Raw genomic sequence first — 14,005 nt, forward strand, 5'->3', positions numbered from 1 at the left:
CATCATGCCTCCAACTTTGCCAGGCTCCCATGTGCCGCCTCGTCCCAGTGCCCAGTGTGGAACGTGCTTCCTACGTCCCAGTCACCACTTCACCCAAGATCACTGAAAGCAAGAGAGGAAAAGTTGTTAGTTGCTTACAGCTGACACAGCCCGTTAAGCAAACCCAGAGGAGACACACAGGGCCAGGCAGGGGGTCTGAAAGGGGAGTGGTGAGCTGGCAGCTGTGCAGGCCTGGGTGGGAGGTTGACAGAGTCATCTCAAGCTCCCACCCCAGTAATATCAGGAGTTCAAGCCCTTTTCTCTTCCCTCTTAGATGCCTGCTTTCCCTGTGCAATTCCTCTCCCCCATCCACATGACCCAGGCCAGCCCTACACTCTGGCATCAGCTCCTTGGCTGAGGCAGACAAGGGCAGGACCAACTTCCCTGCCCCTGCCATCCCTCACCTATTCCCCTTTCCTTCCTCTCCCCTCCTCACCCGCAGCTGGGCTCTCCCCACCCCTCAGCCCCTGGTCATTTCTGGTGCTTTTATCTCATCTCTTTGGTAAAGAGGTGCCCAGCCCCGGCCACAGCATTCCCAGTGCAGCCCCACCAGAGTCATGGAGGGGCAGGGGGACTCTCTCCCCCTGCTCTGGGATGAGATGGCTCTGCACACACCCTCCCCAGATCTCAGCAGCCCTTTGTGCCTGCCAGACCTTTCAGCGCCTGTTGCCCCTCTGCTCCCTGCTGTGTGGGAAGCAGGTGTATTAAGGGCCACATGGATCAGGAGCTCATCAGCACTCAAAGGAGAGCTGGTGGGACCATGCTGGGGCTGCAGACTGCTGTGTCTAGGGTTATATCCTCTGGGCTTATCTGGGCAGGAGGAGCTACAGGGTTTTACAAAATTGCTGAGGTCACAGCTCAGAGCACCCAAGATCCTGATGCCGGGGATGGGGAAGGGTGCAGGGAATGCTGAGGTCTCAGCCCACAGAGCTCCCACCTTCTCTCCAATAGCTCATTTCCTGCATGCCATTCCCATAGTGGTGGCACCTCCCTGCACCCACCAGCCAGCCAGCTCAGAGCACTATGCCTGTGCCTAGCCGTGGAAACCCAGGATGAGCCACCCGCTGCAAAGGGGAGGCACCGCCCACCCCCAGAGGCTCCTCGCATCAAGGCTGCAGTTTGCTGGGGGAAAACACCCAGGCCTTGATGCTGGAAGCCACTGGCTGTGGGGTATGCAGAGAAGGGTCCTTTGGAGCAGGAAGCAGGTGGCTCCTGGCCTCACAAAAGGCCCTTGAGGAGGAAGATCCAAGGGGGCACACGGCCACATAAGGGCTCCCTCTCCTCTGGCCAGGGCCCAGGGAGCGAGTCCTTGGCTCTAGAGACCATGGATCCAAGCTGGGTCTCTTCAACCCACTCCCTGCCCCTGGGGAGAGCAGACATGTTTGGGAGGAACTCACCAGCTGAGCAAAGCCCGGAAAACTGGGTTTGCAAAGTGCATAGGAGCTCCCCAGACCTCAGACAAGACCCAAAGACCCACTGCTGGTGGGGAGAGCCCTACCTGATAGAAAGCAGGAGATGGGAAGGCAGCGCAGCACTGTATAAATGCTCCTGGCCTGCCCAGCCTTGCAATGGTGGGAGTGTGTCAGTTAGGCAGACAGCTGGATGATTGTGGGGGAGGGAGCAGCAGTGCCAGTCAGGGCCCTTCCCAGTTTCCCACCCAGCACTAGGGGTCCCTGGCCCCAGGGAAGGGAGGGATAAGGGGATTGGTTGCAATGCAGAGGGAACATGGCTGGGAAGCCTGGACCCAGTGCAGGGAGGTGCCCTAGAGGGAGCTAGGCAGTCTCTCATTCCTTCCACCTCCCCAATTTCCTAGTGAATTTGCTGCACCACCTGCCCTCCCATCCTGCTGCAGCTGGGGGCCTTTGGGTCTCCATCGCCAGGAGCCCTCCCCCCACTCCCTGGCTGCACCATTCAGTGCCCCAGAGTCAGGGCTGGAAAGAGGGGGCCACCCAAGCCAGGCTCACCTGCTGCCTGGAGGTGTGTGGAACAGGAGGGAAGTGAGCTGAGGGAGGCTGGAGGGGACACGCCACTCTCGGTACAGGATGAGCACTCAGCCTGGATCCTCGCAGGGATGCTGAGTCAGCCCCGGATGGGCTGTTGTGGCTCTGAGAGCGAGAGAAGGATGCTCGTTAGTCAGTTCCGTCCCCGCTTGGGGCTGACATGGCTTCGTGGGCCCAGCTGCGTTTGGCTTGGGATCGTGCCAACTCCACAGGCGCTGCTCAACCGCTGCCAAGGGAGGCAAAGGCCCTGTGTGCTGCACAGCGGGGATGTGGCATACAGCCCAGGCCAGCTGCAGGAGCAGCACGCTTGCCTTGCAGAAGCCAGAAACCACCCCACAGTAAGAAGCCACGACTGCAGCCCCCACCCCCAGGTGCCACGCTGTCCTACCCCCAGCTCATGTCTGCATGGGAGATGCTCTACAACTCTCCCCTGACTCAGGGAGGGTGCTGGGCTGGCAAGGAGAGGCTTTGCCCAGCTGATGAATTGTGGTAGCGTTACCAACCCCAAACATTACAAAATCTCATGATAGGCCCCAAAAATCATGAGATTTTTAAAATCGCAGGATATGGGCCCTACCAAATTCACAGCCATGAAAAAACGCATCACGGACTGTTAAATCTGGTCTCCTGTGTGCTTTTACCCTACACTATACAGATTTAACGGGGGGAGACCAGCATTTCTCAAATTGGGGGTCCTGACCCAAAAGAGAGTTGCAGGGGGGTTGCAAGGTTATTTTAGGGGGGGGGCACAGTATTGCCACCCTTATTTCTGCGCTGCTGCCTTCAGAGCTGGGCACCCAGACGGCAGCTACCGCTCTCCAGCTTCCCAGCTCAGCAGGCAGCACCACCGCCTGCAGCAGCACAGAAGCAAGGGTAGCAGGACTGCAATCCTTTGCACCTCCCACCCCGCCCCCAACTCCTTTTTGGGTCAGGATCCCTGTAATTACAACTCTGACATTTCAGATTTAAATAGCTAAAATCATGAAATTTACGATTTTTAAAATCCTGTGACTGTGAAATTGACCAAAATGGACCATGAATTTGGTAGGGTCCTACACATGATTTTTAACCAAACAAACCCTTTTGGGAGATGTTTATTTGCCTGCTGGGTTTTAGGCTTTGGAGTCACATTTTCACATGTCCCTCTGCAAGCAGGAGGGCTAGAAACTCAGGGCTAGATGCTCAAAGGTATGTAGGCACCTAACTCCATCAAAATTCATGGGATTTAGGCACCTAAATATTGTTTGGGCCTTTCTTGTTTAAAAGCTGACAGTCTCCCATAATCCTATGACTCCAGGAAAACACCAAAGATCTTGAGAGTCTTGCTAAAATAGCAAAAGTTGGGACTGTCGTGTGCAGTGACTGTTGTGTCTTCTACTCTTTACACAACAAATGTAAGATGGCCAGTCCCAGGGGCATGGTGGGTGCCAGGGAACCGTGCTTACTGAATATACACATCATGCAAGGCTGAGCTGGCTCGCCTCTGGTGTTTTCAAAAACATAGAAGACTAGTATAACGTTTCACTCCATATTCTTTATGAAAATATGCTTAAGATATGAATATGACATAACTGAGATGTACTTTATACAAGATGGGTCTTGTAAGGTATCATTGGAAAGGTTATAATTTACTGAATGTGCTTATCCAATTTGTATGCCAGTACCATTTCTGTATCTGAAGTTAGGAATATTGACTATGTATCTGTATTTCAGCTATGCTACTTTGGGTGATGCCTACTGCCAACACTTCAGGTACAACAATGGAAAATCCAGACAGGGTGGATGTCCCATTGGCGAAGATAGTGGACTGTGAAATGGCTTGGCCTTTCTGCAGACGCTCCATACTGCACTGACTCATGGACACTGTGATGCTACAGAGTGAGGTGGTCTTGTCACCTAATACTAAACATTACCTGGGACTTCTTGTAACATTCCCCTGGAATGGGGTGGGGTGTCAAGTTTGGGAAACAAAGGATTCCAGCCTTATGTAAATCCTATTTAAGAGTGTGGAGGAAGACAAAGTTGGTGTTGGTCCTGCTTTGAGCAGGGGATCAAAGCAGGAATGGTGCCCCTAGCCTCTGTTTGTCAGAGGATGGAGATGGATGGCAGGAGAGAGATCACTTGATCATTGATCATCACTTGATCATTGCCTGTTAGGTTCACTCCCTCTGGGGCACCTGGCATTGGCCACTGTCAGTAGACAGATACTGGGCTAGATGGACCTTTGGTCCGACCCGGTACGGCCGTTCTTATGTTCTTAAGATTGGACTAGATGACCTCCTGAGGTCTCTCCCAACCCTAATCTTCTATGATTCTATGAATCCTCCTCTCCATGGCCTGACTGCCCAAGAAGAAAGACTGCTAAAGCCACCTAAAGGGAAGACGGGGGGAGGGAGGGAGTCCAGACTGAGACAGGAGTCCAGTGCCACCCGATCTTAAACCAAACTTTGCACCCTCGATAATCTGTATGTTATTCCCTGATAACCAGAAACTTCTATGTTTAAACTCTGTACTGTTCACTTTTTTTTTTAACATCATCTTAACTGGAACTCTGAACCACAGAAACTTTGCAACCTGCCTAAAATAACATTTAGGGTAAGAAATTACATTTTGTAACCTGTTTCTTAAGTATATTGAGCTTAGCTTGCATATTTTGTTTTATTTGCTCAGTAATCTGCTTTGTTCTGTCTGTTATCTCTTATACAGTACTCACTTAATGTAACTTTAGCACCCTCGTGGCCAAGATGGAGTCTGCTCTGCAGGCAGCTTTAGCCAAGAGAAGGCATGCGCAGGAATGCAGCAGGAGAAATCCCTTTCGTCCCGGGTGCACCTGTTCCAAACCCCCCAGAGTGAACACACACACACACCACAGGAAAAGTACAATGGAGAAGAAAGGGAAATATTTATTTACAGAGGGATGAGAGGAGAAAAACAACAAGGATTAATATAGGGGGAACAGTAAAACAGGGCTGCATCCAAGCCAAGGCCCCACGGGCTCAGTGGGAGCACAGTTTGAACGGGCAGACACCAAGCAATGTGTCCGCACACAGAATTCAGGAGTCCTGAGCAAAGTTCTAGTCCAATGGTGAGTCTTGGGTGTGCCTGGTCATCTTCAGCGCCAGTGAACTTTCCCCCAACAAACCCCTCCGGTGCCCTCTTCTGCCACTCTCTGCAAAGCCGCACAGAGCGACCACCTCCCCACTTAACTAGCTACAACCTCCCTCCTTGTTCCCAATGCAGAGTCACAAGCTCCAGTACTCACAGCCCCATGCAGTTGTGGGCAGCCATGATACTGGGTCCAGCTCCAGCCTGTCCTTCTCAGGCGATTCCTCTGTGGCACAGTGCTCCTCCTGGCTCCTATTCTGGGGTGTCCCCGATTGGCCGCCCTGTCCTTCCCAGGCTTTCAGGCAGGTTTTTTGCTGCTTTCTTTGCAAGAGCCTGCAAGCTGCTTCCTTTTTCTCCCTCCCAGCTCCAGAGAGCCCCCTGGAGTTTTCCTTTTTTTTTCTCACTCTCCCCCTCCCCCCCCAGAAAAAAATGTAAAGGGGCCATGCTCTCTAAACCCCAAAGGGGTTACATTAAAATTCACCTTTTGTAGTTAATAAAATTTGTTTTGTTTATTATTAAACCCAGTTTCTGTAATTTCTAACGGGGGAGGGGGGGTTTAAGAAGTTATACATATCTCCCTCCACATTGAGGGAGGAGGCGAATTTCATAAAACCTTTGGGTTTGTATCCCTTAAAGGGAGTGGGCACATGAGTGCTGGGGGAAGCCTCTCTGTGCAGCTAGGTGTGGCCCTGCCTGTGTGCTTGGCTGGAAGAGGTTTGTGAGCCTAATCCAGCAAGGCCTGGTAAAGGGGACCCAGGCTGGCAGAATAGGCTGACTGAGCAGGGGAGGCTCAGTTAAGCACCAGCACATCAGGTAGCATCCCAGAAGAGGGGTCCAACCCATCACAACTGGGACCGCCAAAAGTGGATAATGCTACTGCCTAGCTTTTATGTAGCACTTTTCAGCTGTAGATCTCCAAGTGCTTCACAAAGGAAGGCAGCATCACTACTCCCATTTTACAGATGGGGAAACTGAGGCACAGGGAAAGACGTGATTAGCTAAAGTGGCAGAGGTCTCCTCAGTCCCACTCCAGTGCCCAATCCACTAGGCCATGCTGTTCTACACTGCCCTGTTCCTATACACTACAATAGTCCCCATGCGGGATGAGTTTGGTGTCGGCTGGTTCCAGCACCAGCATCACAAACTCACCTCTGTCCATTGTACTAGCTGGCCAAGTGCTCCTTGGGCCATAGACTAACCTGCCCCATGGCCCCGAGAGGCAATCTTTCCTGATCTGGATTGAGCCCTGTGTGCAGATAATCAGAAGGCTTCTTTCTCCAGGGCACTCCCTTTCATCTACTCTGGATTCCCCCACCTGCTCGATGCAGGGCTTGAAACCCACAGCTTAGGGGGTCACGTTGCCAGGACCACCAGGCTGATGTTTTCCATGTCACGGCTCAAAACTGGTGGTGATGTCAATATGGAAATTATTTTCAGATATATAAATCAGTATATTAACTAATTTGCATAAATGTCTGACACAGTCCCACACAAACCTCGGCCAAAGCGCATCAGGGTCGTGTGCAGCTGGCAATGGTGCCTCCTGGCTGAGCAACACCACCTGAGTAACAGGGGCTGAGCTAATGCTCCTGCCCCCACAACAACCCCCATCCCCACACACACGCTGCCTTGGCTGCTGTTGCCACAGTGCGCTGGCTGGGTGTTTAGCACAGACGGACTGATGAAGCAGCAGGTACCTGGTCAAAGATCTCACACCCACATGACTGAAATGTACACAAAGCCTTGGAAGCCATCCTACGCTGGAATCCACCATTTTCTGCTCCCAGCCAGAGCTCTCATCCAGTTCCATCCTGCTCTGCAGCAACCTCTGCTAGCCCAGTCCCGAGCCCCCCTCTCCCAGATCAGCCAGTCCACCTCACTCCTGGCCAGCAATGCTGCAGTAGCCCCTTTGCGCTGAGGCAGAGGACAGGGCAGTGCCACTCTTCGTTCCCCTCAGCTGGGTTGCAGTACAGGCAGCACCTGTGGAGTTACATTTCCATATGTCACCAACGTCATTCAGTCACTCGTTTATCCCCCTCCTTGTTTATCTGCACTTGGACGAGGTGCTGCTCACTCAAGCTTCCCTTTCAGCCTAATAAGAACATGCTGCTGAAACAGATTACCACACAGGTACAACAGGCAATTTGAAAAAAACAACACTTAATTAACCCTGTGCTGGTGGAGGGATTTCAGTGTGGGTGTTCTCTGAAGACAAATACCAGGATTGGGACAGTAGCATCTGTGAAAGTAGAATGAATTATACTATAAAAATAGAATGGATTAAAGAAATGCTGTATGTTCCTTTAAGCAGAAATAAGGCATGTTGAAATATAGTTGTCAGGAAGGTAAACATTAAGGTATGAAAAAATGGGTCCACTTAAGCTAATGGTGGGACATTAACAGGAGAGGGAGTGTTATTAAAGTTACTTACTATTGTTAGTAAGGAAATAAGATATGCATGTGTAGCCCAGGTAAACTGATCAGATTCTGCTTCCTTTTGTTATCTTGTTAAGTTTGTGCCCTTTTATCTGTATAAATAAGATCGTTTGAGTCTTGCATGGTGCTCACATTATCTGGGTGTATTAGCAGAGTGCTTTGCTAATAAACAGAGTGGTCTGATAAATTGTGTGTCCTGAATCTGACTTTGACACATCCAAGTGGTGGAAGAAAAGCTGCCTGGCTCAGTTCCAGTCATTCGGGATGCTCAATAACAATAATATATTATATAGCACTTACCGTCTGGAGATCGTCAAGCCCTTTACAACGGAGGTTGACATCATTATCTCCCTTTTAAAGATGGGGAAACTGAGGCACGGAACAGGGACGTGACTTGCCCAAGCAGGCCATAAACAGAGTCAGGAATAGACCCCAGTCTCCTGAGCCCCTGCCCAATGCTTTTCCACTAGGCCATGCTGCCTCCCTAGAATTATTTTTCAAATGAAAACATGCCTTAAAGTAGGAGCTCTCAAAGCAGGTTCCTGAAATGCCTCTCCCAGTATTACTGTATGGCTGGGGCTGGCATCTCTGTCACTAGATGCTGCCATTTTATCAGGCCTTCTAAGCAGTGGGTCCTTTGTGCCATAGCTCAGAAGACCTGGCATCTGATTCTCCATTGCCTTGTACAATAGGCTTTCACTGCAATGTGCAAATGTAGTGTGAGTGAACAAAGCTATCACAGCAGCAGCCCACACCCCATATGTGCATGAGGCACATGCTGCCAGCTAGCAGGCACACAGCTGTAGGAAGCGCATCTCATCTGGATGTATGAGGACGGGGAAGGGCTTCAAATTCCTTATTGGGTAGATTCTAGGGGTTTTTGCTTGTGCTTCCCATCTTTCTGGTGCATTCAAATGGGAACTGCATCTCCTGTCTCCTAAATAACATCAGCAAACTATGCAATGACACTAGGGTGTCCAGATGTTCCGATTTTATAGGGACAGTCCCGATTTTTTGATCTTTTTCTTATATCAGCTCCTATTACCCCTCACTGCGTCTCGATTTTTCACACTTGCTGTCTGGTCACCCTAAATGACACTGCTTTCCTGGAGTGTTGATTAGTCTTTAGCAGATCTGCATTTGTCCTTGTCCCTGCTGTTTTGTATCTGGTTGGAGCAACTGGAGTTTTACTGGCATTTTCCTTTAAGGGCTAAATGAAATTAATGAGAGGGAGACACACAGAACCTGGTTTGCAGCTGAAAATCCCCAGGCATGAGGCTGCATCTGCAGCTCCTAGCTAGGGAGATGCGCACAGCCATTTGGCAATGGCCCACAGTGTGGGCTGATGTGCGAGTGTGGGAGAGGTTATGAAGCAGAACAGCCCCCATGTGAGTGTGACAACACTGCTAACCTCCCTCCCAGGGAGCCTGAGGGGACTTTGGCCCATGCAGTCGTCCCAGCAGCTCCAGGGTGATGGCTACGGCTGTGTTACAGCATCATCACCTTTTGGTGGTTCCCCCCTTGCTCCAGCGGTATCGCCTCCATCAGGAGCGGGGCTGTGCAGGCAGCAGACACAGGGCGTTTCTCCTCCACCCCCACGGAGTTCCCAATTGGAAGGCCAGGGCAGGGCTGCCCGGGGGGGGGGGGGGGGAAGTGGGGCAATTTGCCCCAGGGGCCCCCACGAGAATATAATATTCTATAGTATTGCAACTTTTTTTTATGGAAGGGGCCCCCAAAATTGCTTTGCCCCAGGCCCCCTGAATCCTCTGGGTGGCCCTGGGCCAGGGAAGAACATAACCCAGAAGACCTAGCAGGGAAGTTCAGTAGGTGAGGCGAGCTCCTGTCCTAAAGCACAAAGATCACCCAGTGGGCCAAAGTCAGGCTCCCTCAGACCCGCTTCCACCCACTCGTTGCTCTGGCAGGGGATCTGGGCTGATGCCAGCAATTGGCAAACAACAAGGAGCCAGAGGAAGCCAAGAGCTCGGGCAGGATGGGCCTAGGGAGCAACTTTACATCACCCAGTCCTGAGCTGCGAGTGGCTGTCCCTGCTGCTTTCCCAAGCCAGAGGCTGGGGGGTGGGGGTCTCAGTTACAGCTTGCTAATGGGGTGCGAGTCTCAGAGCAGCCTGCACAAGGGGCTGGGAGAAGGCGTCAGCTACACCAGCTGATATCTCCCTGGAGACTCGCCTCTGGCCCTGGGCCCTGGCCCATTTTCTGAGAGTCCACAGCATGCCAGGCTGGCCGCTGTAACACTCTGCCCACAGCCCCTCAGCACTCCCAGCAGCACTCAGAAATAGCCAAAATAGAGACCGTCCAATCAGAATCCACTGCCCCACTGCATGCTGGGCCAGGGCATTGCAGGGAGAGTCTGGTCACTCTGCCAGATCCCCAGGAAAGCTGGAGGTTACTGAAAGCTAGGCCCAGATATGCAAAGGTATTTAGGCATCAAAAGTTCCCTAAATACCTTAGAGAAACTGGGCCCTAGGATACAACAGCCCTGGTAGAGCCTTAGATCTGACCAGGGCTTTGTTACTAATCCCAGGTGCAGCTTCGCTGGACTAAAGCAGGAGCAGCTGATCTAGACTGAGCGAGTGACAGACAGCAGAGTCAGTTTGGTTTTCACTTCTATTAAATAGCGAACTGTACTGGCTGGAGATTTAGCCAAGGCAACAGATTGCTCCTAGGGCAGGGGTGGGCAAACTTTTTGGCCTGAGGGTGACATCTGGGTATGGAAATTGTATGGTGGGCCATGAATGCTCATGAAATTGAGGGTTGGGGGGCAGGAGGGCTCCAACTGGGGATATGGGCTCTGGGGTGGGGGATAAGGAGTTTGGAGGGCAGGAGAGGGATCAGGGCTGGGGCAGGGCGTTGGGGCACAGGAGGAAGTCGGGGGGGGGACAGTCTCTGGAAGGTGCTTACTTCAAGCAGCTTCCTGAAACAGCAGCATGTCCTTCCTCCGGCTCCTACACGGAGGTGTGGCCAGGCGTCTCTGCGCGCTGCCCTGTCCACAGCTGCGGGGGCAGTAGGTGGAGCCCCCTGGCTGCCCCTAGACATAGGAGCCACAGGGGGAACATGCCGCTGCTTCTGGGAGCCATGTGGATGAGGCAAGACCCTGACCCCTCTCCCCAGCTGGAACACTGGAGCAGGACAAAACCCCAGATCCCGCTTCCCGGCAGGAACTCAAGGGCTGGATTAAAACGCCTGGAGGGCCAGATGTGGCCCCTGGGCTGTAGTTTATCCACCTCTGGCCTAGGGGAAGAGGTCATTTAACAGCCTAGGAGGCAATTCAGAAAGGAGATGTGCTCAGACCCCTCCCGGGAGGGGACAACCCTTGTCAAAGTACCAAGGTGCTAATAGCGACCTTCACCTGAATCATAGCAGATTTTCAAAAGCCGTGTTGGCCTCACTCCGCTCCCACGGATGTCAGCAGTGAAACGCCCATTGATCTCTATGGGGACAGTGTTCAGACCAGCCAGTGCTGCTGATGCTTTTGAAGATTCTCTCCCATTAAAAATTGGGTTTGTGCCCTTTCTTTGCTCCTTTATGATAGAGAAAGAAGGCCGGGGGGAGGTTTGGTTTGATGTTTCTTCCCTTAGCGACGTTCCTGGTATTGCTATTGAATCTAGCGAGATTTTTAACCGCCCTTTATCACAGTTTTCAGGACCATCTTCGTCTTATGTGTTTGTACAACACAATGGGGCCCTGAGCCAGGAGCAGGGTCCCCCAGCACGACAACAGTCTGAATAATAAGCAATAAGTAATAATCTGAGCAGCTCCTAAGCAATTAAAAGGAACAGCGATTACAAAATAAACTCTTTCTCCCTTCCCTAGGAGTAGAACTTGGTTGTATCTGAGCGTGTTTCAGTGGGATGGAGGTAACCTAATGCCTGAAACTGGGGTTTGCAGTGGTTCTGAGCTCTGCCGGCTCCTGCAGGAATTTAGACCCATGGTCCAGGTTTGTCTCTCTAAGGTTCTGTTGCTGGCCCCCATGAACCTTCCCCAACTGGTGGATGGGCATATTGGTCCACTAGGCCATAGCTGTCATGGTAGGTTGTGGTGATGGAGCAAGAGGCGTGTCTCACACAGAGATGGCCAATCCCTGGGGGGCTCTGAGTATCCTATGGCCTCTATCCAATGTCCCCCTGGGTGACATGTACACAGCAATGCATGTTGCAAGGCAGACAGTTTGCTGTATTTGTGCTATCTGGAGCTTTTTCAGGGCAGGAGACCACATGCCCAGATAGACTGAGTAGCCGTGGTCAAGCCTAGTGGTCACAAATGCATAGATCACCGCCACCAGGTCTGTGTCTGATGGGAGAGAGTCCAGTCTTCTGGCCAGTGGCAAGTGGTTTGTCAAGAACTGTTTTTGCTGGGGGACCCTTTGGGGAGGGTCTCAGAGACCTCCATTGCACATTCACACCTTAATTGAAAGGGTTGAGCTACTGACCCTTTAGCAAAGATAGTCTCTCCCCCAAGTGTCTATTAGTCATTGGAGTTCTAGATGTTAAAAACAAGCAGAAAGTCGTCATTTCCCTTCTTAATTGCTTGGCTTTCAGTCTCTTCTCTTGTGAGATCACTGGTTCTCCCTCTAGCATAGGCCTTGTCTACACTAACAGTTTACTTAAAAACCTCCTCCTCCCCAGGGGTTAGATAACGTGGGGTTAACTACCAGGGGCAGCAGGAGCCTTTTCTATACTAGAACCCCAATGTTGTAAGCGCCAGCATCGGTGCCAGCTGCAGCAATGGTTGGGATTTTAGTTACAGAAACACCTGGGCCCGATCCGTACACACAGGCTGAACTTTCCAGAAGATCGTTGCAATGGAAGCCAACATGACTGCTCACAGTCTGTGAGACTTTTAACAGAGAGGAAGGAGGGTTCAGCAGTCAGGGCACCAACCTGGGCTTTAGGGGACCCAGGTTCTAGGTCCTGCTTTGCCAGAGACTTCCTGTGTGACCTTGGGAAATGCCTCTCTACCTCAGTGTCCCCATCTGTACAATGGGGATGCATGCCTCTGCATCACAGAGGGGTTGGGAGTGGTGCTGGTTGGAGATTTTTTAATTAAACTTGGTTTCCATCAGAAAATACTGACTCAGCAAAAGCAAAAGTGTTCACAAAAATGCATTTGTTTGAAGAACAAAACTGTAGGTCCAGGATGGAATTTCTGATCAAAACATGAGAGAAATACCCCCGAGTAGCCAATAATCCAGTGGTTAGGGTACTTACCTGCAAGATGGGAACGCCAGGTTCAAATCTCTGGTCTACCTAGGGGTGCCAACTTTCTGACTGAAGAAAACCAAACACCCTTCCCCAGGCCCCGCCCCTGCCTGGCCCCTTTGAGGCCCCACCCCCACTCACTCCATCCGTCACTTGCTCTTCTCCACCCTTGCTCACTTGCTCGCTCATTTTCACTGGGCTGAGGCAGGGGGTTGGGATGCGGGAGGGGGTGAGGGCTCTGGCTGGGGCCAGGGATGAGAGGCTTGGGATGCAAGAGAGGACTCCAGGCTAGGGGTTGGAGCCAAGCGGTTCGGAGTGTGGGAGGGGGCTCTAGGCTGGCCCAGGGGTTTGGAGGGCTCAAGCTGGGTGTGCAGGCTCCAGGGTGGGTCCAGAAATGAGGGTGTGGTGCATGTGTGTGTTCTCCCTGTGTGCTGCCCCAGCTCTCTGCAAGCACAGCACAGCAGACCTCAAGCAAACTGCCCAATGACCCACAAGATTCATTAAGGGATGAAGGCACCAGGCCAGGTTTATTGTCGACAAAGCGCGGTCATAGCACCTGGCAGACTCTACGAGGATACTAAGACATGTATGCCCGTGACAATGGACTCAGCTAAGTGAATGGAAGAACTTTCCATTCCCCCCCTCGGCTGGACAAAGATCCTCCCTCTGAGATACATCTTTATACCCTGATACAAACAAGTCACGTACTGCCCTTCTGACATAGTTACTGCCCCTTGATTTGGCTAGTTATTACCCATCACCTTGTGCATGTGGGTTTGATCAAAACATTTTTATTATGTACTGTCATCCAGACCTTATCTTTTAGGAGGCGTCAGGTGTTCCTGTTATCCCTGGGGAATGTTTTTGTACCATCCTTGATATCGGGATGGCCTGGTACAACTTGATATCAGGATGTGTTTGCCTGAGTACTCTGTGCTTAGCACGTTTTAGGAATATTTCTGCATTATCAGCCCTGTTCTTGCTAGATTATGTGAGCAGGTCCTGCCTCACATCAGGCCTCTGATACAAGGGCTTATGTCTCAGGCTCTCTTCCTACTACAGAGGGGTTTGGAGTCTGGAAGGGGCTCCAGGCTGGAGCAGGGAGTTGGGGTGCGGGGAGGGGATTAGGGCTCCGGCTGGGGGTGCAGACTCTGGTGTGGGGCCAGGGATGAGGTGTTTGGGATGAAGGAGGGGGCTCTGGGCTGGGGCC

Source organism: Mauremys mutica, chromosome 11 (genome assembly GCF_020497125.1).
Source record: "Mauremys mutica isolate MM-2020 ecotype Southern chromosome 11, ASM2049712v1, whole genome shotgun sequence".
In the NCBI taxonomy this organism is placed as follows: domain Eukaryota; kingdom Metazoa; phylum Chordata; order Testudines; family Geoemydidae; genus Mauremys; species Mauremys mutica.